Source organism: Balaenoptera borealis (assembly GCF_965194805.1).
Source record: "Balaenoptera borealis genome assembly, chromosome: 15".
NCBI lineage: Eukaryota > Metazoa > Chordata > Mammalia > Artiodactyla > Balaenopteridae > Balaenoptera > Balaenoptera borealis.
This window is the reverse complement of record NC_138871.1, coordinates 60,736,979-60,764,233: the sequence shown is the minus strand read 5'-3', so window position 1 is coordinate 60,764,233 and position 27,255 is coordinate 60,736,979. Positions and strand designations below refer to the sequence as shown.

The following is a 27,255-nucleotide window of genomic DNA, read 5'->3' as shown; positions in this document are numbered from 1 at the left end:
AGTCGAGAAGGATGGGTTCAGTTCAGCAAAAACATTTATTGAATTGTGTACTCTGTTAGGTGCTGGTGATACCGAAATAAATAAACCAGGGTCCGTGCTCACAAGGAGCTCGTGGTCAAGAAGAGGGACACAGGCCAGTAAACAGTCATTCACGATCCACATGAGACTAAAATGAAACTATCTCCCGTGGACAAAAAATCCTGCAGAAGTGCTTTGCAAATTGAGTCAGGCAGACCTGGTGGTATTTTCCAGAAGGGTGTTCCAGGCAGAGAGAACAGCACATACAAAAGCTAGGGAGCGGGGCTGAGGTACTCTAACTCCGAAACAGTCAAATTAAGCTCAGGTTCAAATGCCAGGAGCAGAGTCAAGAAGGTGGCCTCCTTCTGACAGGACCAAAATCTGAGCAGGAGAACCAGAGAGAAGAGGCAGGGCTCGCTGCTGACAGGCAGACTCTGTGTGCAGACCCTGATGTCCCCAAGCAGGACACGTGGAGCTGCTCTGCATGAAGAAAGCGTGGGAGCTGGAGCCCAGGGACATTTTAAAGCCCCGTATGTGTCTGGGAGGCTGAGAACCAGGATAAAAGGGAGAATCCAGGAGCGCAGCACCGAAATCTGTCCATTTGTACACGAGGAGGTTTTGTAAGAGCCCTGGGGGCAAAGAGGATACAAGAACAGAAATGCTTACAGAACAAAAAATTCTCTGGAGGTGTGTTCTGTTCTCTGTGTCTCTACCTATAAAGAGATTTTTCCCTCCAACGTGGGGCTCTGTCCTCAGCTCTCTCCCCAGTGTCACTCTGTGGGTTACCTCATGTGACCCAGGACTTCAGTTACCACGGACAACCTCGGTCTCCAGGCCAGTTTCTCTCCTGGCAGACAACTGCTTACTGGACATCTTCACCTTGACACTGGTAGACACTCAAACTTAACACTGTAATGTGTCCAAAAGGGAGTATCTCGTCACCATCCCTCTTCCCCCAAGCCCTCTCCAGTGGACCCTAGCTCAGGGTACGGGACTTCAATTCACCTTAATGCCTGACCCAGAAATCCCATGAGGCCGCTCTCTCCCCTCCTCTCTCTCATCAAATTATTTACTAAATCATTCTTGAACCTATTCACCTTATATTAGTTGATAGTTTCCTACGGCTGCTGTAACAAATTACTACAAGCTTAGTGCCTTAAAATAACACAAATTTATTATCTTGCAGTTCTGGATGTTAGAAGTCCGAAAATGGGCTTCACTGAGCTAAAATCAATGCGTCAGCAGGGCTGTGTTCCTTCTAGAGGCTTTAGCGGGGAGTCAGCTCCCTTGATATTTTCCAGTTGCCTGCATTCCTTGGCTCTTCGCCCCTTCTTTCATCCTGAAAGCCGGCAGCACAGCATCTTCAACTCTCTCTGACTTTGACCATATGCTTTCTTCCACCTTTTAATGATTCTTTTGATTAACCCTGGGCCCACACAGATGATCCAGGATAATCCTCCCATCTCAAAATCCTGAATTTAATCACATCTGAAAAGTCCCTTTTGCCTTGTAAGGTGACACAGGTTCTGGGGATTAGGAAATGAACCTCTGTGGGCCGTTACTCTGCCTACCACACACCTCTTCCTTTCCCAACAGCACTGCACCAGCATCTCTCATCTGGCCCCAGTGGGTACCAGCACCCTGCTCTTATCCATCCCAGCCCTTATCTCATCCTTTCATAACTGCCTGTTCACAGGCCTACCTTCTTTCTCCTCTGAGCTTTACCTGCCTTGAGGACAAGATCAGAATCTTGTTCCATGTTGTCGCCCAGGTACCTCATAAGGCTCAATGAACATTTTCTGAATAGGATTTTTAAAAATAAAATAATGGGAATTCCCTGGTGGTCCAGTGATTAGGACTCCACACTTTCACTGCCAAGGGCACGGATTCGATCCCTGGTAGAGGAACTAAGATCCCACAAGCAGCACAGTGTGGCCAAAAATAAAATTTAAAAATTAAAAACAAAAATAAAATAACTCTCCCTCTGATTGAAAACTCTTTGAGCCTCAGACCTGCTCTGGTTTGCTTTCTTAGTGCTTACTACCTATTGTGGACAAAGGCAGTAGAGGGACACTTTCCTAGTGGAAGGGAGGGGCCAGTGCACAGCTCAGGGCTTGTCAGTACCAGGTCAGGAAGGCAACTGGGGACAAGGCCCTGGCAGAGAGGTCTGGGAGGTTTTCCAAAGCCGGCATCCAGAAGAGAGGTTTCCCCTCTCAGGTCACATGGGTGAGGCTGGGCACTGTTGTCTGTAATTTCATCACTGGCCAGAGCCAGATTCCTGAGACATAATAAGAATTCCAGGACAGCACACAAGAGGCAGCCGCTGGACCGTCAGCCTCAGGCTAGAGGAAGGCAGAGCCAGCGAGGTAGCTCCCCAGCCCTCCCACTCCTACCCCTCCTCTTCCCCCACGAAAGCCCCCTCCTCACCCCTCTCCCCTTCCTTTGTACTTCCGAATGCCAGGCCCACTCAAGGCAGACATTTGAGAGAGTACCTCCAAATTTCTGGCAACTTCAACAGCTGCTGGGACTGATGAGAAAACAATTTGTTAACAAATGACACTTTTCCGTCTGTTTTTAATAGATGAAAGATTTACAAAATCATAGTCTCCTTCAGCAGTTAGTGTGGCCAAGACAAATCACATCAAAAGTACTTGTCAACTTACTTCCTGTAGACTAGAGGATAAGCAAGTCTCTCTCCCTCTCTTTCTTTTAACTTTTCAAAATAAATAAAGCATACATTATTAGGACTTTTCACAGCCGAAAGTCAGTTTTTCACTTCCATTCCATGTGGAAATTTTTGCTGTATGATATTCCGTAGCATATTTGCTGTATGATATTCTGTAGCATATCTGTTTCACAATGTATTCATCCATTTTTCTCTTGCTGGACATTTAGATTGCTCTAGGTTCTTTTCCTCTTTCAAATAATTCTGCAATGTATTCTTCTGTGTGTCTCCTTATGTACATGTGGGAAAGTCTCTAAAGATGGGTAAGTACTTCCTCGTCTTTTATAAATTTATTTATTTATTTATTTATTTATTTTTTGGCTGCTTTGAGTTTTCGTTGCTATGCCCTGGCTTTCTCTAGTTGCAGCGAGCGGGGGCTACTCTTCGTTGCGGTGCACAGGCTTCTCATTGCGGTGGCTTCTCTTGTTGTGGAGCACAGGCTCTAGAGCACACACTCAGTAGCTGTGGTGCACGGGCTTATTTGCTCTGCAGCATGTGGGATCTTCCCGGACCAGGGATCGAACCCATGTCCCCTGCATTGGCAGGCGGATTCTTAACCACTGCGCCACCAGGGAAGTCCCCTCATCTTTACTAAATGAGTAACTACTAAACTGTCCAACGTGGTCGCATGAATTCACCCTCTCACCAACAGCACACATGTTCCTGTTGCCCCACGTCTTACCCAATACTTCAGCAAATGTTTTGTGGTTTTTTTGTTTGTTTTGGGTTTTTTGGGTTTTTTGTTGTTGTTGTTCTTTTCAGTTTGTACCAATCTTATGGGTATAGAATGGTATCTGGTTTCCTGTAATTTACATTTCCCTGACTACTAGTGAGATCAGCCATCTTTTCGTGTATTCATTGGCTTTTTAGATTTCTTCTGTGGCTTGCTTGTTTGTATCTTTTGCCTAATTTTCTATTGAGTTATTTATCTCATCAATCTGTAGTTTGTTTGTTTTTACATATACATTCTGGATACTAGTCCTCTGTTATTTATAAGCTATGTCTGTTCAGGTCCTCCAAGAAGCAGACACCAAGAGGAAATTGGAAGTGCAAGACAATTATTGGGGGGGTCAATGCTTCTGAAGGGTAGTGGGAAAAGGAACAGGAGTGGTTGGGAAGAATCTTCAGATGCCAATGCAGCTCTTGATACCTGTGATGGGAGAAAAGAGAGGAGGATTGAGTAGGAAGGGCCTTCTTCTGTAGGCAGTTCTGAAAGGTCTCGGCCAGGCTAATGGGGAGCCCCAGAAGAAAGTTTGCCTTTTAAAGGAGACCAACATTGGGCAAGAATGGCTCAGCTTAGGTTCTCCCACCATGCTCAGTCACTGGCAGGGACCAGGCAAGGGAGAGCATGGCCTTGGCTTGAACACTGGTGGATCTTAAAGGCATGGCATCTACTGGCTGTCAGCCAATCACACACCTGGCAGGTGTTTCTCTCATGAAGGAAGACCAAGCAGCACACCCCTTATGGCTGCCCCACTGCCAACTTCTTCTCTCAGTTTGTGCTTGTCTATTTTTTATTTTTCCCATATGGCCTCTTCTTTTTTTTTTTTTTTAATTTTATTTACTTATTTTTTTATACAGCAGGTTCTTATTAGTCATCCATTTTATACACATCAGTGTATACATGTCAATCCCAATCTCCCAATTCATCCCACCACCACCCCCACCCCCCACCGCTTTCCCCCCTGGGTGTCCATACGTTTGTTCTCTACATCTGTGTCTCTATTTCTGCTCTGCCAACCAGTTCATCTATACCATTTTTCTAGGTTCCACATATATGCGTTAATATACGATATTTGTTTTTCTCTTTCTGACTTACTTCACTCTGTATGACGGTCTCTAGATCCATCCACGTCTCTACAAATGATCCAATTTCGTTCCTTTTTATGGCTGAGTAATATTCCATTGTATATATGTACCACATCTTCTTTCTCCATTCATCTGTTGATGGGCATTTAGATTAATTCCATGACCTGGCTGTTGTAAATAGTGCTGCAATGAACATTGGGGTGCATGTGTCTTTTTGAATTATGGTTTTCTCTGGGTATATGCCCAGTAGTGGGATTGCTGGGTCATATGGTAATTCTATTTTTAGTTTTTTAAAGGAACCTCCATACTGTTCTCCACAGTGGCTGCATCAATTTACATTCCCACCAACAGTGCAAGAGGGTTCTCTTTTCTCCACACCCTCTCCAGCATTTGTTGTTTGTAGATTTTCTGATGATGCCCATTCAAACTGGTGTGAGGTGACACCTCATTGTAGTGTTGATTTGCATTTCTCTAATAATTAGTGATGTTGAGCATCTTTGTATGTGCTTCTTGGCCAACTGTATGTCTTCTTTGGAGAAATGTCTATTTAGGTCTTCTGCCCATTTTTTGGATTGGGTTGTTTGTTTTTTTAATATTGAGCTGCATGAGCTGTGTATATATTTTGGAGATTAATCGTTTGTCCATTGATTCGTTTGCAAATATTTTCTCCCATTCTGAGGGTTGTCTTTTCGTCTTGTTTGTAGTTTCCTTTGCTGTGCAAAAGCTTTTATGGTTCATTAGGTCCCATTTGTTTATTTTTGTTTTTATTTCCATTACTCTAGGAGGTGGATCAAAAAAGATCTTGCTGTGATTTATGTCATAGAGTGTTCTTACTATGTTTTCCTCTAAGAGTTTCAGAGTGTCCGGTCTTACATTTAGGTCTCTAATCCATTTTGAGTTTATTTTTGTGTATGGTGTTAGGGAGTGTTCTCATTTCATTCTTTTACATGTAGCTGTCCAGTTTTCCCAGCACCACTTATTGAAGAGACTGCCTTTTCTCCATTGTATATCCTTGCCTCTTTTGTCATAGATTAGTTGACCATAGGTGTGTGGGTTTATCTCTGGGCTTTCTATCCTGTTCCATTGATCTATATTTCTGTTTTTGTGCTAGTACCATATTGTCTTGATTACTGTAGCTTTGTAGTATAGTCTGAAGTCAGGGAGTCTGATTCCTCCAGCTCTGTTTTTTTCCCTCAAGGCTGCTTTGGCTATTCGGGGTCTTTTGGGTCTCCATACAAATTTAAGATTTTTTTTCTAGTTCTGTAAAAAATGCCACTGGTAACTTGATAGGGATTACACTGAATCTGTAGATTGCTTTGGGTAGTACAGTCATTTTCACAATATTGATTCTTCCAATCCAAGAACATGGTATATCTCTCCACCTGTTTGTGTTATCTTTGATTTCTTTCATCAGTGTCTTATAGTTTTCTGAGTACAGGTCTTTTACCTCCTTAGGTAGGTTTATTCCTCGGTATTTTATTCTTTTTGTTGCAATGGTGAATGGGATTGTTTCCTTAATTTCTCTTTCTGATCTTTCATTGTTAGTGTATAGGAATGCAAGAGATTTCTGTGCATTAATTTTGTATCCTGCAACTTTACCAAATTCATTGATTAGCTCTAGTAGTTTTCTGGTGGCATCTTTAGGATTCTCTATGTATAGTATCATGTCATCTGCAAACAGTGACAGTTTTACTTCTTCTTTTCCAATTTGTATTCCTTTATTTCTTTTTCTTCTCTGATTGCCATGGCTAGGACTTCCAAAACTATGTTGAATAATAGTGGCAAGAGTGGACATCCTTGTCTTGTTCCTGATCTTAGAGGAAATGCTTTCCGTTTTTCACCACTGAGAATGATGTTTGCTGTGGGTTTGTCGTAGATGGCCTTAATTATTGCTCTATTATTATCTACCTCTATTATTGCATATAGGTAGGTTCCCTCTATGTCCACTTTCTGGAGAGATTTTATCATAAATGGGTGTTGAATTTTGTCGAAAGCCTTTTCTGCATCTATTGAGATGATCATATGGGTTTTATTCTTCAATTTGTTAATATCGTGTATCACATTGATTGATTTGTGTATACTGAAGACTCCTTGCATCCCTGGGATAAATCCCACTTGATCATGGGGTATGATCCTTTTAATGTGTTGTTGGATTCTGTTTGCTAGTATTTTGTTGAGGATTTTTGCATCTATATTCTTCAGTGATATTGGTCTGTAATTTTCTTTTTTTGTAGTATCTTTGTCTGGTTTTGGTATCAGGGTGATGGTGGCCTCATAGAATGAGTTTGGGAGTGTTCCCTCCTCTGCAATTTTTTGGAAGTGTTTGAGAAGGATGGGTGTTAGCTCTTCTCTAAATGTTTGATAGAATTCACCTGTGAAGCCATCTGGTCCTGGACTTTGTTTGTTGGAAGATTTTTAATCACAGTTTCAATTTCATTACTTGTGATTGGTCTGTTCATATTTTCTATTTCTTCCTGGTTCAGTCTTGGAAAGTTATACCTTTCTAAGAATTTGTCCATTTCTTCCAGGTTGTCCATTTTATTGGCATGGAGTTGCTTGTAGTAGTCTTTTATGATGTCTTGTATTTCTGCGGTGTCCATTGTAACTTCTCCTTTTTCATTTCTAATTTTATTGATTTGCGTCCTCTCCCTCTTTTCCTTGATGAGTCTGGCTAAAGGTTTATCAATTTTGTTTATCTTCTCAAAGAACCAGCTTTTAGTTTTGTTGACCTTTGCTATTGTTTTGTTTCTATTTCATTTATTTCTGGTTTGATCATTATGATTTCATTCCGTCTACTAACTTTGCGTTTTGTTTGTTCTCCTTTTTCTAGTTCCTTTAAGTGTAAAGTTAGATTATTCATTTGAGATTTTTCTTGTTTCTTGAGGTAGGCTTGTATTGTTATAAACTTCCCTCTTAGAACTGCTTTTGCTGCATCCCATAGGTTTTGGATTGTCGTGTTTTCATTGTAATTTGTCTCTAGGTATTTTTTTATTCCCTCTTTGATTTCTTCAGTGATCTCTTGGTTATTTAGTAACGTATTGTTTAGCCTCCATGTGTTTGTTTTTTTACGTTTTTTTCCCTGTAACTGACTTCTAATCTCATAGGCGTTGTGGTCGGAAAAGATGCTTGATATGATTTCAATTTTCTTAAATTTACCGAGGCTTGATTTGTGACCCAAGATGTGATCTATCCTGGAGAATGTTCCGTGTACACTTGAGAAGAAAGTGTAATCTGCTATTTTCGGATGGAATGTCCTATAAATATCAATTTAATCTATCTTTTCTATTGTGTCATTTAAAGCTTGTGTTTCCATATTAATTTTCTGTCTGGATGATCTGTCCATTAGTGTAAGTGAGGTGTTAAAGTCCCCCACTGTTTTTGTGTTACTGTCAATTTCCTCTTTTAGAGCTGTTAGCAGTTGCCTTATGTATTTAGGTGCTCCTATGTTGGGTGCATGTATATTTATAATTGTTATATCTTCTTCTTGGATTGATCCCTTGATCATCATGTAGTGTCCTTCCTTGTCTCTTACATCATTCTTTATTTTAAAGTCTATTTTATCTGATATGAGTATTGCTGCTTCAGCTTTCTTTTGATTTCCATTTCCACGGAATATCTTTTTCCATCTCCTCACTTTCAGTCTGTATGTGTCCCTAGGTCTGAAGTGGGTCTCTTGTAGACAGCATATATACGGGTCTTGTTTTTGTATCCATTCAGCGAGCCTGTGTGTTTTGGCTGGAGCATTTAATCCATTCATGTTTAAGGTAATTATCGATATGTATGTTCCTATTACCATTTTCATAATTGTTATGGGTTTGTTTTTGTAGGTCCTTTACTTCTCTTGTGTTTCCCACTTAGAGAAGTTCCTTTAGCATTTGTTGTAGAGCTGGTTTGGTGGTGCTGAATTCTCTTAGCTTTTGCTTGTCTGTAAAGCTTTTGATTTCTCCATCAAACCTGAATGAGATTCTTGCTGGGTAGAGTAATCTTCCCTTTCATCATTTTAAACATATCATGCCACTCCCTTCTGGTTTGTAGAGTTTTGGCTGAGATATTAGCTGTTAAGCTTATGGGAGTTCCCTTGTATGTTATTTGTCGTTTTTCCCTTGCAGCTTTCAATAATTTTTCTTTGTCTTTAAGTTTTGCCAATTTGATTACTATGTGTCTCAGCGTGTTTCTCCTTGGGTTTATCCTGTATGGGACTCTGCGCTTCCTGGACTTGGGTAACTATTTCCTTTCCCATGTTAGGGAAGTTTTCGACTATAATTTCTTCAAATATTTTCTCAGGTCCTTTCTCCCTCTCTTCTCCTCTGGGACCCCTATAATGCGAATGTTGTTGCGTTTAATGTTGTCCCAGAGGTCTCTTAGGCTGTCTTCATTTCTTTTCATTCTTTTTTCTTTATTCTGTTCCACGGCAGTGAATTACACCATTCTGTCTTCCAGGTCACTTATCTGTTCTTCTGCCTCGGTTATTCTGCTATTGATTCCTTCTAGTGTATTTTTCATTTCATTTATTGTATTGTTCATCTCTGTTTGTTCTTTAATTCTTCTAGGTCTTTGTTTAACATTTCTTGCATCTTCTCGATCTTTGCCTCCATTCTTTTTCCGAGGTCCTGGATCATCTTCCCTATCATTATTCTGAATTCTTTTTCTGGAAGGCTGCCTATCTCCACTTCATTTAGTTGTTTTTCTGGGGTTTTATCTTGTTCCTTCATCTGGTACAAAGTCCTCTGCCTTCTCATTTTGTCTTATCTTTCTGTGAATGTGGTTTTCCTTCCAAAGGCTGCAGAACTGTTGTTTTTCTTCCTTCTGTTGTCTGCCCTCTGGTGGATGAGGCTATCTAAGAGGATTCTGCTAGCTTCCTGATGGGAGGGACTGGGGTGGGTAGAGCTGGGTGTTGCTCTGGTGGGCAGAGCTCAGTAAAACTCTAATCCACTTGTCTGCTGATGGGTGGGGCTGGGTTCCCTCCCTGTTGGTTGTTTGGCCGTATGGCCTCTTTTGATGAAAAGGAGCTTTACATTTTAATGCAGATGAATTTATCACTATTCTTTATAGTCTGTCCTTTTTGTGTTTTCAGGTATTATTGCCTACTCTCTGATCTTGAAAGTTTTCTATATTTTCCCCTAGAAGTCCTAAAGTTCTGCTTTTCACATTTTTCACCTAGAATTTAATGGGTTGTTTCTGGTTTTGTTTTTCTACATGGGTTTCTGAATTTCCAGTGTCATTCATTGAATAATTCATCCTTTCTCTATGGATCTGCATGTTGCCTCTGTCATATATCAATTCTTCGCATACACAGGAATCTGCCTGGGGGCTCTCTGTTCTGTTCCATGGGTCTATTTGTCTCTTTCTAGGTTAATACCACACCACCTTAACTTAATAAGTCTTATAAAGTAAGTCACTCATCTCCTTTTCTTCAAAATTTCATAGTTATTTTGGCCCTTTGCTTTTTTGCAGCAAGGCTAGAATCATCTTTTTCTTTTTAATAAATTATTATTTTGTTGTTGTTGTTGTTGTTGTTTATTTTTGGCTGTGTTGGGTGTTTGTTGATGCACGTGGGCTTTCTCTAGTTGTGGCAAGCAGGGGCTACTCTTCGTTGCAGTGCCCAGGCTTCTCATTGCAGTGGCTTCTCTTGTCGCATAGCACGGGCTCTAGGTGCACGGACTTCAGTAGTTGTGGCACGTGAGCTTCAGTAGTTGTGGCTCGTGGGCTCTAGAGCGCAGGCTCAGTAGTTGTGGTGCACGGGCTTAGCTGCTCTGCAGCATGTGGGATCTTCCCAGACCAGGACTTGAACCCATGTCCCCTGCATTGGCAGGCGGATTCTTAACCACTGCACCACCAGGGAAGCCCAAGGCTAGAATCATCTTATTTAGTTACACAAAATATCCTGTCTGGATTTTTAGAATTTATAGATTAATTTAGGAAGAATTGAAATCTTATGACAGTGAATCTTCATATCATGAACATACCTTATCTATCTATCAAAGAATACCTAAATCAGTGAAGTTTTATAATTTTCTTCATAAAGATCATGCATATATTTCATTAGATTTATTTCTGGTCCCTTATAGCTTTTGTTTCTCTTATAAATGTAAGCTTTAAAAGTTTTTGTTTCCTAACTGTGACATAAAAATGCAAATTGATTTTTGTATAATGAGCTTCTACTTAGCAACTTTGATGCCTTCTCTTAGAAATTGAGGCTCTTTTTCACATGTCTCTAGACAATCTGGATCCTTCTGTACCCGAGGAAAATCCACCAGCAGGTTACCCAAGCAGTCCAAGTAGGAGGAAAAGCCATTTGCTGACTCCCCTGGCTAAACAGCAACGCCCCCTTCTGGAGACCTGCCAGCAAGACAGAACTCTCCAGAGATAGCTGCTGTGCTTGTTTAGATCCAACAAGGATCTGGACAGAGTAGCCTAGCTTGAGGTCAGCATTACTGTTACAGAACAGAATGATCCCCAGGCAAAAGGCCCAGCACCAACTGGGTTAGACAGGGGGCTGTGTGGGTGACCTGATTAGAGGATGGCGTTTCTTGATTCGCCACATCCACTCTGTCCTTCCACTCTCCCTACTTGGAAAGGCCTTGGGGACGTCAGAAAGCAGGCCAGGAGGAGGAGGCAGCACTGCGTCAAGAAAGGGAGTTAGAGTGAAGCCTGCCCCTGCCGACTCTTCACCGCCACTCAGCTCCCACGATGTTCCCCAGCTAGGTTCCTCATGAAGTGTCCACCTGGCCTGACTGCTGGAGGTCAGTTGGGCAGCTTCGAGAGCTTTGTGTGAGGCCAGGAAGATGTGTTCTGTGTTCTATGGACCTTTGGCTTTGGGGTCATCCTAAGTAGATACCGGAGAAAGAAAGAGAGAGAGGATGAAGAAGTGATGCCCACTTGGTAGACACAGGCCTCTCACCAGCTCTCAGCTGTCTCCATAAAACAGTCCTGAGGCAACGTGTCTTCCAGAGGTCCCATTGTCTCTTCTCTCATTTCTCCATGGCCTGCTTGGGTGTCTAGCATCCTGATGACTTAATGCAAAGGCCTAGGTTTTAGTTCCATATCCAACTGCAACCAAAGCATGAGCCAGTGGGGCACAGTGAACAATGAATGTGCAGAGTCAGACAGACCTGAGTTCCAATCCCCGAGGGATCCCAGGTATGCCACAGTCAACTCTTCTGAGCTCTGGTTTCTCCCTCTGTTTAAGGGAGAAGAAAGTACCTTCCTTGTAGGGTTGTTGGGATAATTAAATTGAATCACAAACATCACTGCAGAGCAGATGCCTGATAAAGCTGTTTGCTTCCTTGCAAGGTTCGTGGGGAAATCACTGAATCACTTCTCCAGTTTAAAGGGGTGTCAGGTACTTGCCAATGTCACCTCTTCTCCAAGGAACCAAGAAACATGAGTTCTGCTGAAATGAGCATTTCAGCTTTATGACAACCCCGTGAGGTAGACAGAGTAGGTATTATGGCCATGCTGCAAATGAAGAAACCGAGGTTCAGAGAAGCAATGTGACTCCCGAAATCAGAGGCAGGACATGGCAGAGCAGAGATAAGAAGCCAAGTCCTTCCTGGAGCCTTTGTTGCCCAGGCCCCACCCGGTCACTTCCCTTCCCCTGTCCTGGCGACCCACTCCCAGACCTCAGGTAACCCCATGGTTTTTAGCTCCAGGGCATCTTTTTCAGATGACAAGTTAAGTATTTCAACTGCCAGGAGCAACAGTTCACTGACTCACAGGACCCTTCCAGTCTCTGGTGTTTTCCTGTGAACAAGAATGGACTGAAAGGCTGTTGTTTTTCTTGCTCTTGCATTTCATAAGAACTGCTATTCTATGTAACGCCCATAAGCTGGAAAGTGCAATCAGGTAAAGGCAGAGGTGAAAGAAAGGTTAATGGGAAGAAACAAGGGGCAAGAGAGGCTATTTATAGGAATCAGCAAATCATTATTTAAACAAAAAATGATTGTTCTTATTATATATTGCCTTTATTATAATGATCTATGCATTTGTAAGGCTTCCTCCATTTGTAAGTTTCTGGAGGAGAAAGTGTGTGTGTCTGTGTGTGTGTGTGTATGTACGTGCACTCACGCCTGTCAGTCTGTCTGTGTCTGTATTTAATCTTCTGCAGCACCTGACCTGGTATCTAACACATAAACAACTAACCTACAGAAGGAAGGAATGGGCAGCCCATCTTCCCAGAAATGCCTTCTCCTCTGGCTTTCGGTTATGTCTGACATTCGCACCATGAGGGTCTCCACCTCTTGGTGACTGTTCCCTTTTACTAGGTTAAGTACTAACTAGGTCTTACTCACTGTCTACAGAGCAGAGCAGAATACCATGGGAAGGGTCCTCTGATGAATTAAATGGGGGGAAAAGCTGACCCATGGAATGTGGTCTTTCGTGTGATGGGCACTTGCTCCTGGGACGTGGAGCATGTCTCTGGCCTTTGTAGGAAGATAAGGAATTGCTCCACAAGGAGGATCCCTGAGAAGGCAAGTGTTGCTCACACCATCATCTATCAGGACCAGTTTGATTTGGGTCTGGCTCCGCATTGCAGCCTGGGCCACCAGACAGAGCAAAACTAAAGGGCTCCGGTAGGGGTCAAGCCAATGACCCTGGTCTCGTTCCTTTAGCCTCCATCAAAATCGGGCTGGACTACTAAGGACCTCTGTGGAGCCTGAAACAGACCAGCCAAGAGGCTACTGATGTATTTTTTTTCTCATTTGTTTCTTTCCTTTATCATCTGATCATTGGTTTATTCAGTCACTCATTCACTAACATATTTATCTTCGCCTTGTTACAAAATGGATTTAAGGTGAAACCAATTTATCCAAAAGATGACATTTTTAAGTTAATTCACATCTATCATCAATGGCATTCAATAATTTAACTCAAGAAATAATTATTAAATGCCAACTCTAATAGCAGTGAGACAATATCAGTGAAAAGATGGAAGATTGGCCGCACCGAAAGGTACCTTCTAGTCTAGGTGCAGCGGTGGACAGGTAAACAGACAATTACAAGACAACTGCGTGTCAACTCTTTTATAATTCCTGTGATCGTGGCTAAACAGTCTCTCTTACTATCAGTCAGTCCCAACTATCACAAAAATAAGTGTTCCTAGTGGTTTATATTTTATGTACTCTAATGACATCTCACTAGTTGTCATATCATTCCTCAGCAACCAAAAATTGCTCCCCAGATTAAGGCTGATGCAGCAGCAGCCCCCTGTCCCCCACCTCCAGCCTTTGCTGCCTAACAGCCTACTGGTCCTACCCAGGCAGGGGCCGTTGTGATGGAGTTTTCTCCTTATAAATGGAAGAACTTACAAAGAAAAATATCAATAAGAATGAGCGTTAAAGCAATGATTGTGAAAGACAATTTTAAATGCAACTTTCAAACTACAAGTAAGCATGGGGAAGCAGCTACATTTTCAGAGGCTCCATTCACGGTCTAGTTCTACTTAGCTCAGATGAAGAAATGGCAGCTTGGGCTTCCCTGGTGGCGCAGTGGTTGAGAATCCACCTGCCAATGCAGGGGACATGGGATCGATCCCTGGTCCGGGAAGATCCCACGTGCCGCGGAGCAACTAAGTCCGTGCGCCACAACTACTGAGCCCACGCGCCTAGAGGCCATGCACCACAGCAAGAGAAGCCACTGCAATGAGAAGCCCGCATGCAGCAATGAAGACCCAACACAGCCTAAAATAAATAAATTTATTAAAAAAAAAAAAAAGAAAAGAAAAGAAATGGCAGCTTGACCACTGGCTCCAGGTCACCCCACAAGTAAGTGAAAAACCAAGACCCAGGAGCCAGTCTTCACCTCCCCAGTGAGAGATTCAGGGTCATGGCCAGTATTTGTACCTTGAGCTTTAAACTTTTTCTGAATGTGTTTTAATTTATTCTCTCATTTTATCTCCTCAAGATGTCACATTTGGCAAATGGAGGGAAATCAGGCCAAAGAAAGATAGATGACTTCCCTGTGGTCATTCACATTATTGTCTGGGTTGTAATGGAATCCTAGGACCCAAGTTTCCCAGCACCTGGTTTTAACAGTGAACAGAGCACTTGCTGTACCTTTTGAGAACAGAGGTACATAAGGAGCCTGGTAATTTATGAGAAAGCCCTGGCATGTCGAGAGTTGCTATCATTACACATTTTAGCTTGAAGTGAAGAAAAGTCTCTGGTCTGGGCTGAGGGCCAATCTACTCTTTAATGCAATGTAATGATCTAGCACAGTAGTTCTTACGGTGTGGTCCCGGGACCCCCAACATCAGCATCACCTGGGGATTTATTAGAAGTGCAACCTCACCGGAAACTGACTGGGTCAGACACTCTAGTAAAGGTGCCCACAGTCCATGTTTTAACAAGCCTTTGGGGGGATTCTGATGCATGCTCAAGTTTGAAGACATCTGCTCTAGAGCAGTGTTCTCAAATTTTGGTCCTGGGACCGCTGGCCTCAGGATCTCCAAAGAGAGTTTCTAGAATAGGTGCAAGAAAATGAGAGAACCAACCAAGGTTTACTCCTTCGGTCCAGCATTTCCCAAAGAGTCTAATCTTAAGTATTACTGGGGACCTCATAAAAAGGCCAACGTCCTGACCCCTGTCCCAGGGGATTCAGAATCGGAGTGGGAGGGAAGAGTCGGAACAGCCAGGCTCATATTCAGATGTCCCTTGTGGGGTGTGGCCCACTCACCCAACCTCACATGAGAATTACTGCTCTGGGCTCCAGCAACCACTGGTTTACTCATAATACCCACCTCAGCCCAAGACCGTCAACATCTAAGAGGGACCTGACGCTGGTTCTCCATTCAGAAAATAAATACTATTCAAAACCTTTGGGTTTTTTAGCCTGAGAAAGTACAAGAAATTTTAAATGCAAATTTCTGTCTCTGATCATTTTTCGGGGTTAATTATGGATGGATCAGGCAAAGAGCGGCCCATAGAGACCCCTGAAAACAAAGCACTCAGTCAGGATGGAGAAAAGACTGTCAACAAACTAAGAAAGAAGAGGGAGACTAAGTGGGAGAGAGGGGCAAGAAGACAATGGAGGAGGGGCAGAGAAGCTGAGATTTCATGAAAAATGAATAAAGGATGATTCTGGTCCATTAAACTCATGGAAGGGAGCCCTGGTTGGTGGTTAAACATGTGGCTGTGTGTTGAGGTTGTTTAGTTTAAACACCAGTTCTTTTTCTTTCTAACCAGCAGTTGACTCAACCTTTTTGAGCTTCAGTTTCCCAGCCTATAAATAGGCTAATAACAGTGCCTCTCTTGAAGGGTTATAAGTAGCAAATGCAATGAGGTAGTTGGTATTTACCAGGCTTCATCAGCTGGTATGGCCACACTGATAGCAAGAAGCACTCAGCCAGTGTGAACCATTATGATTCTAACGCCTCTTCTGAAGAAATCTTTTCCAATCTAAAATCTAATTTATCACGTCTCAGTCAAGAGGAAGGTTGTACCCTTGTAGACCATCCCTGTGATAAGTCCTGTTCTTGACTTACTTTAAAACCAGACCACACAGCAATAAAAGATGTTCATCCGGCTCTTCTTTCCCACTGATGAATGAGGAGAGGCCGATCAGACCAGGAGCCTACTCCTGGGATGGTGGGGCCCAGCAGCCCTCAGGACACAGTGGGTGTCTGAGCCTCCCATTTGGCTCAGTTTAATCTGAGGTGCACCCTCTGTTTGCAGCTCAGCTGGGCTAAGCAGGTACTTCTCTTGTTGTCCTGAAGACTGGGTCCCTCTTCCTCACCTCAACTCACTACTCCAGACAAAACAAGGCAACTTGATTAGAAAAGAGACAAGGTTGACAAGAATTGTATTTTCTCTGGGAGATTTCCTGCAAAGGGGTGGGCTGGTGCTCCAAGCTACAGGAGGTTAATAGGCTACTGACTGGTTAATGGGTTACTCTCCACCAGTGGTTCTCAAACTTGAGTGCATCACAGCCCCCTGGAGGGCTTGTTCTAACAGATGGCTGCACCCCACCCCCAGAATTTCTAATTTCGGAGTACTAGGGTGGGGCCTGAGAATTTGTCTTTCTAACAAATTCCCGGGAGATGGTGGTGATGCTGCCAGCTCTTAGACCATACTCTGAAGACCACTACTCTACGTTCTGAAGAAAGAAACTACAACTTATCAGAAAACATACACTATCATCGAAAAGTCAAATTAAAGGATACTCTTCCAGGCTTCCCTGGTGGCGCAGTGGTTGAGAATCTGCCTGCTAATGCAGGGGACACGGGTTCGAGCCCTGGTCTGGGAAGATCCCACATGCCGCGGAGCAACTAGGCCCATGAGCCACAATTGCTGAGCCCGCGCGTCTGGAGCCTGTGCTCTGCAACAGGAGAGGCCGCGATAGTGAGAGGCCCGCACACCGCGATGAAGAGTGACCCCCGCTCTCCGCAACTAGAGAAAGCCCTCGCACAGAAACGAAGACCCAACACAGCCAAAAATAAATGAACAAAAATAAATAAATAATAAAGGATACTCTTCCTCAGTGGCTAATTATAATGGGGGCTGGAGGGAAACATAAAATAATATCACTAAATAGGCATCAGATTATCTTTGTATGTCATACTTAATTAGAGCAGTGGTCCCAATCACCAAGCACAGTATTCAGTTGATTGCTTATGAGGATGACGGTTGTCTCATAATTTTGTTTTTAATTTATGAAGAACTTTAGTATCCAGTATCCGATGAGATCGCTTGAATGACCCACTGGCCCAAAAGCATCTCCCACTTTATGAAAAATTTCCAACATCAGAATTACTAAGTCTATGGTGTGCCTCGACCTATACAGGGAACTCAACGGGGAACCTGGAGTACCTTCTGGTCTTCTCTCATTTGGCTTGGGAACATTAATTAAATTAGTTAAACACTTTGGTACAGAGACAGTGAGAAGCAATGAAGTTCTATGGGTAGGACCAGCCCCAGGGGACAATGAGATGGGAGGAGGGGGCAGCCTGAAGACTTGGGTATGAGGGTGGCTGCCCAAGGACAAAGGAGGAAGGGAGACACTGAAATAAGGTTACGAGGAGCTATTGGGTACCTGCTTTTTTATACCACCATCTTGATTATCAAAGGGGTTACAAGATGCGAAGGAGAGGAGTAAAGGTGAGGGGAGAAACAGTTCCTGACTGCTCCAGAGGGAAATCAGAGAAACATTAATAACTTGGCTCCTGACCACTATGTGTGCCCTGTTTAATTCACAAGCCTCAACTCTCCCTCGTGTATTGTCCCAGTTCTCATCCCGAACCCAGGAAGGCATGCTTTCTGTATAGGCCATTCTACAAGGAGGCTGGGTCACTTATTTCTGGGCGGATGTGGTACAGGTCCACAGAGGGAGAAGACAGAGAGCACAACCTCAGATAGAAATATGTACCCTGACATTTGAGATGCCTTTTGCTAATTCCCTTGGAGACCGGTGTCAGGGAACTGAGGACAAGATTGCAAACACAGGCACCTCTGTCTGCTCCTGTGCAGTGAACTGTGTCCAGGGCACTCTCTTCCAGGGGTAGCCTCATCGGGCCTAGAAGCCGGTTCTTGGTATAGAAATTTTGCCTGGAAAGGAATATTTTCATTGTGCAGGCTCAGTAGAGGCTTCTGGGTGAGTTCAGTGCCTCAGTGGACAGCAATGCACTCAAAAGAGGGGGCGCTGATTAAAGTGTCGGAAAACAGGATGGATTAGGTTAGGGGACTCAAAACACAGAAGGCTGAGGGCTTTGGAACGTAGCAACGAAACTATTTTTCGCAGCATCCTGCCCATGAGCTCTGCCGGTGTTGTTCAGTCTTTACCACAAGCAGGCAAAGGGGCAGAAAGAGGCTCAGAGCTAAGTCACTCACCTGAGGTCACTCAGCTGGTAGTGACAGAGCCAGGGCTGCATCTGACTTGAGACCCATGCTCTGTTCATCCCATCATGTGACCCTCTAAGGGGGAACACAGTAGAGTCTGTAAATAAGGGAATAAAAAGTGGTACTCAGGTATTCTCTATTCCTGCAACATAAGAGTGTTAGCTTACACATAAGTAGGATTGTTTAAAACTGAAGTGGATTATCTCAGGAAGTTACAGAAATCCCTTTGGGAGTACTGCCCTGCCCTGAATGGGGAGAACGCGTGCTGAAGGGCACCCTTTGCAATCGAGGGGCAGCCCAGAGGAAGAGGCATGGGTGTAGGGTCTGGAAGTGGTTCCAGAGAGTCACAGGGGAGGGTGACCCACAGAAGCCTCCCACCCCCACCAAACACACACACACACAATCAAAAAGATTAGCTGAAAATCTGGGGGCCTTTTTCACACTAAGTCTCAAAGGAATGAGGCTGTGATGCAGGACAGGTGGTGAGGTGGCTGCTTTAGGCTGTAGACTCGCCTGCGCCTCCTCCCTGACTCCATCCCCAACAGAGATGCCATTGCTTCCTCTGACACTTGGAGGAGGAGGAGGAAGATTCGTGCCCAGAGTTCTTCTAAGCAGAAGCCGATCTGAGCCTGGGTGGTTGCCCTCTACAGGCCCTGCCAGGCAGCTGCCGTGTGCCCATCCGCGGAGGGTTGGCTGGGTCCTGGTGCAGACCCAAGGGTCCGCACACCATGGGTGCCAGCCAAGAATGGAATAATGAGGAGCAAAATCAAATGCAAACCTTGACAGTCCCTTTGCCCGTGGGCATCTGCAAGCTTCAGCACCTGCAAGCAGCTGACCACTAGAAACGAGCTCCTTGAGGAGGGGTTCTGTGAGTAACTGGATCCTCTGAGAGGCTCCCAGTCCCTGGAGACTGAGGACAGCTCACCTCGTGTCAGGAGCAGAGAGCCGTGCCCCCAGTCACAGTGTACAGTGTCAGATGTTCAAGGCAGACCCTCTGACCAGCCCTGCCTTCCTGGTCCCCTGAATGCCCTTAAGAGCCCCCATTCACCTCTGCTCACAATTTGGTCCTTGCCTCCATGTGTCTGTTTCCTCCCTGTCAGTCTAAATCCTATTCATCCATCAAGAACTAACTGGAGGGACTTCCCTAGTGGCGCAGTGGTTAAGAATCCACCTGCCAGTGCAGGGGACATGGGTTTGAGCCCTGGTCTGGGAAGATCCCACATGCCGCAGAGCAGCTAAGCCTGTGCACCGCAACTACTGAGCCTGTGCTCTAGAGCCTGCAAGCCACAACTACTGAGCCCGCGTGCCACAACTACTGAAGCCCGCACACCTAGAGCCCGTGCTCCACAAGAGAAGCCACCACAGTGAGAAGCCCACGCACCACAACAAAGAATAGCCCCGGCTCACCGCAGCTAGAGAAAGCCCGCGCACAGCAACAAAGACCCAACGCAGCCAAAAATAAAATAAATAAATAAATAAATTTATTTTAAAAAGACTAACTGGAAGACGCTTTCTCCTTGAAGCCTCCAGGGCCACCCCTGCCTATGGAGATCTCTCCCTCCTGTGAATTCTTCATCCTCTGTCTATACCACTTATTCAACTTTTTCCATGGCCCCTACTCCCATCAAGGTGCACTGACTTTTAGATATGACCGTCTAGATCATTATGCTTTTTCTAAAATTTTCTCCAGCACATAGCATGGTTCAGAGTGCACAGGAGACATGCAAATACTTGTTTGGCTGCCTAAGTATGAACTAAGAATCGACAAACTTCTTCCAAAAAAAGTTTTTATTGGGCCTGCCTTATATCCTCTCAGAAATAAATATTCCAGCCTTCTGAGGTGTATAACATAGAAAGACGTTCTTGCAAATACAGGAGAATAGAATATGGCCTATCTATTCATGTAGAGAAAAAATAGAGAATATTTACAATCCTACCATCCAGAATCAACCACTACATATATATATATATATATATATATATATATATATACACATATATGTATATATATATACACACACATATATGTTTGGAATAGTATATCCTAACACTTAAACAGTGGTTATATATATACATTATATATAATAGCTCTATTGAGATATAATTCACATACCATACAATTGGACACCTATAGGGAAAAACATAAAATTGGATCCATTTCTCACACTAAACACCAGAATAATTCTAAATGGGTCAAAGCTCTAAACGTAAAAATGAAACCATACAAATAATAGAAAAAAATTGGGTGAAATATTTTATAACTTAAGAGAGGCAAAATCCAGAAGTAATAAGAGAAAAGATTAATAAATTTGGCTCCATGGCATTTTTTAAGTCCTAAGTAAAATCAAAAGGCAAATGAAAACCTGGGAGAAATTACCGCAAATTATCAATATATCATAGACAAAGGGCTAATATCCTTAACAATTAAAGACTCTGAAGAAAAAGCCCAATAACTTGATTTTAAAAATGAGATATGAATAGGCATTTCACAGAAAAAGAAAAGCAAACGAAATCAATGAAAATACTTCCCCATTGCTCATAACAAGAGAACTGCAAATTTAAACTATACCATTTCTTATCTTTCAGATAAGCAAAAACCCAAAAGTTTGACAACACACTCTACTGGTGAGGTTCTAGGAAAACAGTTACTCTGCTACACTGCTGATGGGAATTCAAAATGTACCAATCTCTTTGGAGGATTTTGTCATGTCTAGCAACATTGCACGTGCCTTTTCCCTTTGACCCAACAATCACAGTTCCCGGGAGTCTACCCCAAATATAACTACCAAAATTGTGAAATGACATACGCTCAAGGTTATTCTCTGCAGCACAATCCGCAATAGCAAAGCTTGAGTACAACTCAAATGTCCATCCGTATGGGACTGGCTGGACAAATTCTGGAATGCACACACAGTGGAGTGTTATGCTGCTGTAAAACGGAATAAGGATGGCCTCCAGAAATACAAGGTCAGAAGAGTACGCATCATATTAGAAAGTGAGGAGGAATACAAGTTCACACACATAAACAAAAATGGCAGGATAAAGCCAAACTAATAAAAAATACATCTCTAAAGCAAGGAAGAGACTGACGGTTGAAAGGGGAAGAGAGCAGACATGGAAGCTATACTTCTCTGTTTATATCTTTTTTATAATTTTGACTTTCAGCCGTGTAGATATCTTGCAGTATTATAAAACAAAATCATATTTAGAAAAGGCAACCCCCATCAATCAAAAACAAACTGGAACAAATGAAACTAACAGTGTATCATATTGATTTCATAATCACATAGAGAAGAAGTATTTCAAGTGATTTTAAAACACGATATTTTGACTGAACACACCTAGTGGGATAGCACCTAGGGACAAAGAGGGTCGCAGAGACATCTTAAGCCGATTTTCTCTGTCTTCCTAGTTATTCCACAGGACAAATGACCCAGTTTTGCTAACAAATAAAATGTATAAAAACTAAAAGGAAGACATTCTTTTATAGATCAGAAAAGACTTAAGAGGGATTTCCCTGGCAGTTCAGTGGTTAAGACTTTGCCTTCCAACGTAGGTGGTGCAGGTTCAATCCCTGGTCAGGGAGCTAAGATCCCACATGCCTCGTGGCCAAAAAAACCCAAAACCCAGAAGCAATATTGTAACAAATTCAATAAAGACTTTAAAAATGGTCCACATCAAAAAAATATCTTTAAAAAGAAAGAAAGAAAGAAAAGACTTAAGGGACCTAAAACCAAATATACCTGTGAAAAGAAAGTTATGAAATAATCACAGAAAATAGAAATAATCAGAGAAAATTGGACTCTAATATTAGATGACATTAAGGAATTATTTTCAATTTTATTGAGTGTAATAATGGTACTGTGGTTACTTTTTTAAGATCCTTTCTCATTAGAGTTTTTTCCCTTATGTCTATGTCTTTTTGTTTTTTATTTATTTCTGGCTGCATTGGGTCTTCGTTGCTGCCCACAGGCTTTCTCTAGATGCGGAGAGCGGGGGCTACTCTTCGTTGTGGTGTGCAGGCTTCTCATTGTGGTGGCTTCCCTTATTGCGGAGCATGGACTCTAGGACACGCAAGCTTCAGTAATTGTGGCACGCGGGCTCAGTAGTTGTGGTGCACAGGCTTAGTTGCCCCGTGGCATGTGGGATCTTCCCGGACCAGGGATCGAACCCATGTCCCCTGCATTGGCAGGTGGATTCTTAACCACCGCACCACCAGGGAAGTCCCTTTTTTGTTTGTTTGTGTGTTTGTTTTAATTTATTCTGAGCCTTTTTTAAAAATTAATTAATTTATTTATTTTTGGTGCGTTGGGTCTTCGTTGTTGCATGCGGGCTTTTCTCTAGTTGTGGCGAGCGGAGGCTACTCTTCGTTGCAGTGTGCAGGCTTCTCATTGCAGTGGCTTCTCTTGTTGCAGAGCACGGGCTCTAGGCACATGGGCTTCAGTAGTTGTGGCTCGTGGGCTGCACAGCGCAGGCTCAGTAGTTGTGGTGCACGGGCTTAGTTGCTCTGCGGCATGTGGGATCTTCCCAGGCCAAGAATCGAACCCGTATCCCCTGCACTGGCAGGCAGATTCTCAACCACTGCGCCACCAGGGAAGCCCTATTCTGAGCCTTTTTTAAGTGTGGCTTTAAGTAAGGTTCCCAGGCACCTGGACAACAGAGAGCTAAGAGGTGACTTCAGGAGCCCCTGGGTGATGTGCCAGGGCTCTGTGACACCAAGTCCTACATCAAACAACTAAGTCAACGGTGAATTTTTCAGAAGGTGCAAGTGAGGAAATGGAGTCTTAAAAGGAATGACCTTATAACACATATTCTATTGGATCAAGTTGGCTGAAGTGGAAAAACTTTCTTGGCAGGTAAAAATCAAACCACCCATCAAAAAGATACAAGCACCCCAATGTTCATAGCAGCTCTACTGACAATAGCCAAAATATGGAAGCAACCCAAGTGCCCATCAACGGATGATGGGTAAAGAAGATGTGGTATATATATACAATGGAATATTAGTCATAAAAAAAGAATGAAATTCTGCCATTTGCAGCAACATGGATGGACCTAGGTAATATTATGCTTAGTGAAATAAGTCAGACAAAGACAAATACTGTATGATACCACTTATATGTGGAATCTAAAAAATAATGCAAATGAATATATATGCAAAACAGAAACAGACTCACAGATACAGAAAACAAACTAGTGGTTACCAAGGAAAGAAGGAAGGGGGAAGGAACAAATTAGGGCTACAGGATTAAAAGATACAAACTACTATATATAAAATAGATAAGCAGCAAGGATATATTACATAGCATAGGAAATTATAGCCATTATCTTGTAATAACTTTTAATGGCATATAATCTATGCCATTAAAATACTGCCATGAAATCTATGCCATGAAAATACTGACTCACTATGCTGAACATCTGAACCTAACATAACATTGTAAATCAACTATACTTCAATTTTTTTAAATTAAAATTAAAAAATTTTTTTTAAATCTAAGCATCCAATGCCAAGAGCACAGGTTCTAGAGCCAGGCTGCAGGTTCAAATTTCAGCTCTGCTGCTTCCTAATTTGGGGGCCTTGGGCCAGTTACTTAGCCTCCCTGTGCCTCAGTTTCCCTGTCTTCCTAGGGGAGTAATAATAATACCTACCTCACAGGGCTGTTGTGAGTAAATACATGTAAGTTAAATACATGTAAAGTGCTTAGAGCTGTAACTGGCACCTAAGAAGCATAATATGTTAGTAAATACAATAAATCTTTTTTTAAGCATTTTAAAAATTATTATTATTTTTTTGGCCATGCTGTGTGGCTTGTGGGATTTTAGTTCCCCAACCAGGGATCGAACCCAGGCCCTCAGCAGTGGAGTCCTAACCACTGGACTGCCAGGGAATTCCCTTAAACACTTAATTTTTGAAATAAATTTATCAGTCATATATATTGCTCCTTTTAGTTTTCCAAAGGAAATAGTTTATTGAAATTCCTCAATAAACTGTCTAGAATTTTTTTTGCACCTTTAAATAGAGCTTGTTAGTGGGGAAATATAACACAATACAGTAGATCCTGACATCCTCCCGGCAGCTCTGCTCCTGCAGTGGTGCGCCCTCTTCCGGCTGATTCTGGATGGTGACCCTGCCCCTGGGTTCTGAGGAGTGGAGGAGCTCAAGGCTGCCCTTTATTGAGGGCAGACCAGGCCAGGTGCCAAACAACCTCAGGACCACCTCCTCCAGGAAGGTTTCCGTCATCCCTTGGTCCAGGTTAGGTGCCCTTCTTTGCCTCTTTTCGTACAGTGAGTAACCACTACCTGAGGGTGCCCTCCTCCTCACATTACACTGAAGTTCCCATCTTGTTTATCTCCCTGCAGGATGGCACCTGGTAAGGGTAGAGCTTTGCCTTCCTTGCTCTCCTTTGTAACCCCTAGCACAGTGCCTGCCACACCATTTGTCAAACTGAACTGGGTTCCAGTATCACCTTGCTGATAGAGAGCCTCATGCCTGAGCAGAGAGGAACAGATGAAAGAGGGGGCCACACACAAATGCCATCTGCATTTCCACTCGGAGCCTGCCTTGCCCATCAAAACTTAAATCCCATCTCATTAAAAGCATGTTGTCTAATTCCCCTCAGCGTATGTTCCTTGCTTCGCTCCACAATCATTTACTGAAGATGCCCCGGATATATAATCGTGCCCTCCAAAAACTTTAGACTGGCGAAAGAAATGAGCCTCATCAAAAGACACAATCAACAGTGAAAAGGCAACTGACGGAATGGAAGGAAATATTTGCAAATCATATACCTGGTAAGTGGTTACTATCCAGAATATATAAAGAACTTCTACAACTCAATAATAATAATAACAATAACAACAACAACAACCCAATTTTAAAGTGGGCAAAGGATTTGACTAGACATTTCTCCAAAGAAGACATACAAATGACCAACAAGCATATGAAAAAATGCTCACCATCACTATGCATTGGGGAAATGCAAATCAGAACCACCATGAAATAATACCTCACATCCATCAGGGTGGCTACTACCAAAAAAACAGAAAATAACAACTGTTGGCCAGGATGTGGAAAAATAGGAACCCTTGTGCCCTGCTGGTAGGAAAGTAAAATAGTGCAACCACTGTGGAAAACAGTATGGAGATTCCTCAAAAAATTAAAAATATAATTTCCATATGACCCATGTAAGGGACCGAATGTTTGTTTCCCCCTAATATTCTTATGTTGAAATCCTAACCCCCACTGTGATGGCATTTGGAGCTGGGGCCTCTGGGAGGTGAGGTGATTAGGTCATGAGGGCAGAGCCCTTATGATGGGATTAGTGCCCTTATAAAAAAGACCCCACAGAGCTCCCTCACCCATTCCACCATGTGAGGACACAGCAAAAAGACAGTCGTCTATGAACCAGGAAGCAAATCTCACCAGACACCTAATCATGCCCTGATCTTGCACTTTCCAGCCTCCAGAACCATGAGAAATAAATTTCTGTTATCTATAAGCCACCCAATATATGGTATTCTGTTACAACAACCCAAACAGACAAAGACAAGCCAGCAATCCCACTTCTGGGTGTATATCTAAAAGAATCCAAAGCAGGATCTTGAAGAGATACTTGCATACTCATGTTCATAATAGCACTATTCACTATAGCCAAGAAGTGGAAGAAACCCAAGTATCCATCAACAGATGTCATTAAAATGTATGTATACATACAATGGAATATTATTTAGCCTCAAAAAAGAAGGAAATTCTGACACATGCTATAACACAAAGGAACCTGGAGAACATTATACTAAGTGACATAAACCAGTCACAAAAAGTCAAATCCTGTATGATCCCACTTCTATGAGATATCTAGAGAAGTCAAATTCATAGAAACATAAAGTACACCATAGTAACTAGGGGCTGGGGGCAGCAGGAAATGGGAAGTTGTTCAATGGGCACAGAGTTTCAGTTCTGCAAGATTAAAAAGTTCTGGAGGTTGGTTGCACAACAGTGTGAATATACTTAACACTGTACACTTAGAAATCTTTAAGATAATAAATCTTATGGCTTTTTTTCCCACAATTTTAAAAAAGAAAGATCAGCCAAGTGCAAAAATAATTCTAAAGATTTTATTGAATAACGTCAACTAGTTGGGAGATAAAAACATGATTTTTGGTCCTATAATTACTCTCCAACTAGTCCAAATTGGCTCATCCCTCTTTTTTCTAAATAGTGGGTCCCTTAATCACTTCTTTGCCATATTCTATAGCTTTCCAGTCACCTTTGATCATTTCAGATTTAAGACTGAGTCTGTAACCCAGCAGAACCCTTTGGAGCCTTCCTGGGACCGATTCCCCCTGTCCTCCTGGTCAAATCCATCTAAGTATGTGATTTGCTGCACCAGTTCAAAAATAATTTCTCTATAATCTTCCTGCCTTGTGATCTCACAGTTAAACAAGTCAAGACTTTTCAAATTTTTAAGATTTTGCAGAGCTTCTACTATACCAAGATCTTTGATTTTGTTTCCACTCAAATTGAGGTAGGTAAGATTTGGACATTTCTCTGCCAGGATTTTCAAGCCTCCAGAAATTATGTTGTCACTAAATTCCAACTTTCAAAGTTTACTCAAGCTGGGCAGTCGGGCCAGTGAACTTTGTTCCACACTAGCTATACTCGGAAACTCTTGTTTTTTAAAAGTATCATTCAGGCTTTCAGGTTCCCCATTGTTCTTTCACAGGGCCGGTATTACCGGAAACAGACCAGAACTAGATAAACCAGAGCTCGATGGCCTCTCAGGGTCGCAGTTCCCTAGCACGAGAATGGAAAATTTCCTACCTACCTACTGTCCCAAACGGGGGTACAGCCCAGCCTCAGCCTTCCCC

General features: G+C 42.8%; 1 long non-coding RNA gene across 1 annotated transcript; it reads right to left on the bottom strand.

The window, feature by feature from the left end:
* Window positions 1-16: 16 nt before the first annotated feature.
* On the bottom strand, window positions 17-27,255 carry LOC309611539. Its single transcript, XR_014234582.1, has 2 exons — window positions 27,213-27,255; window positions 17-3,893 (listed from the first exon to the last, which is right to left on the bottom strand). It is a non-coding gene; the product is annotated as an uncharacterized lncRNA (long non-coding RNA).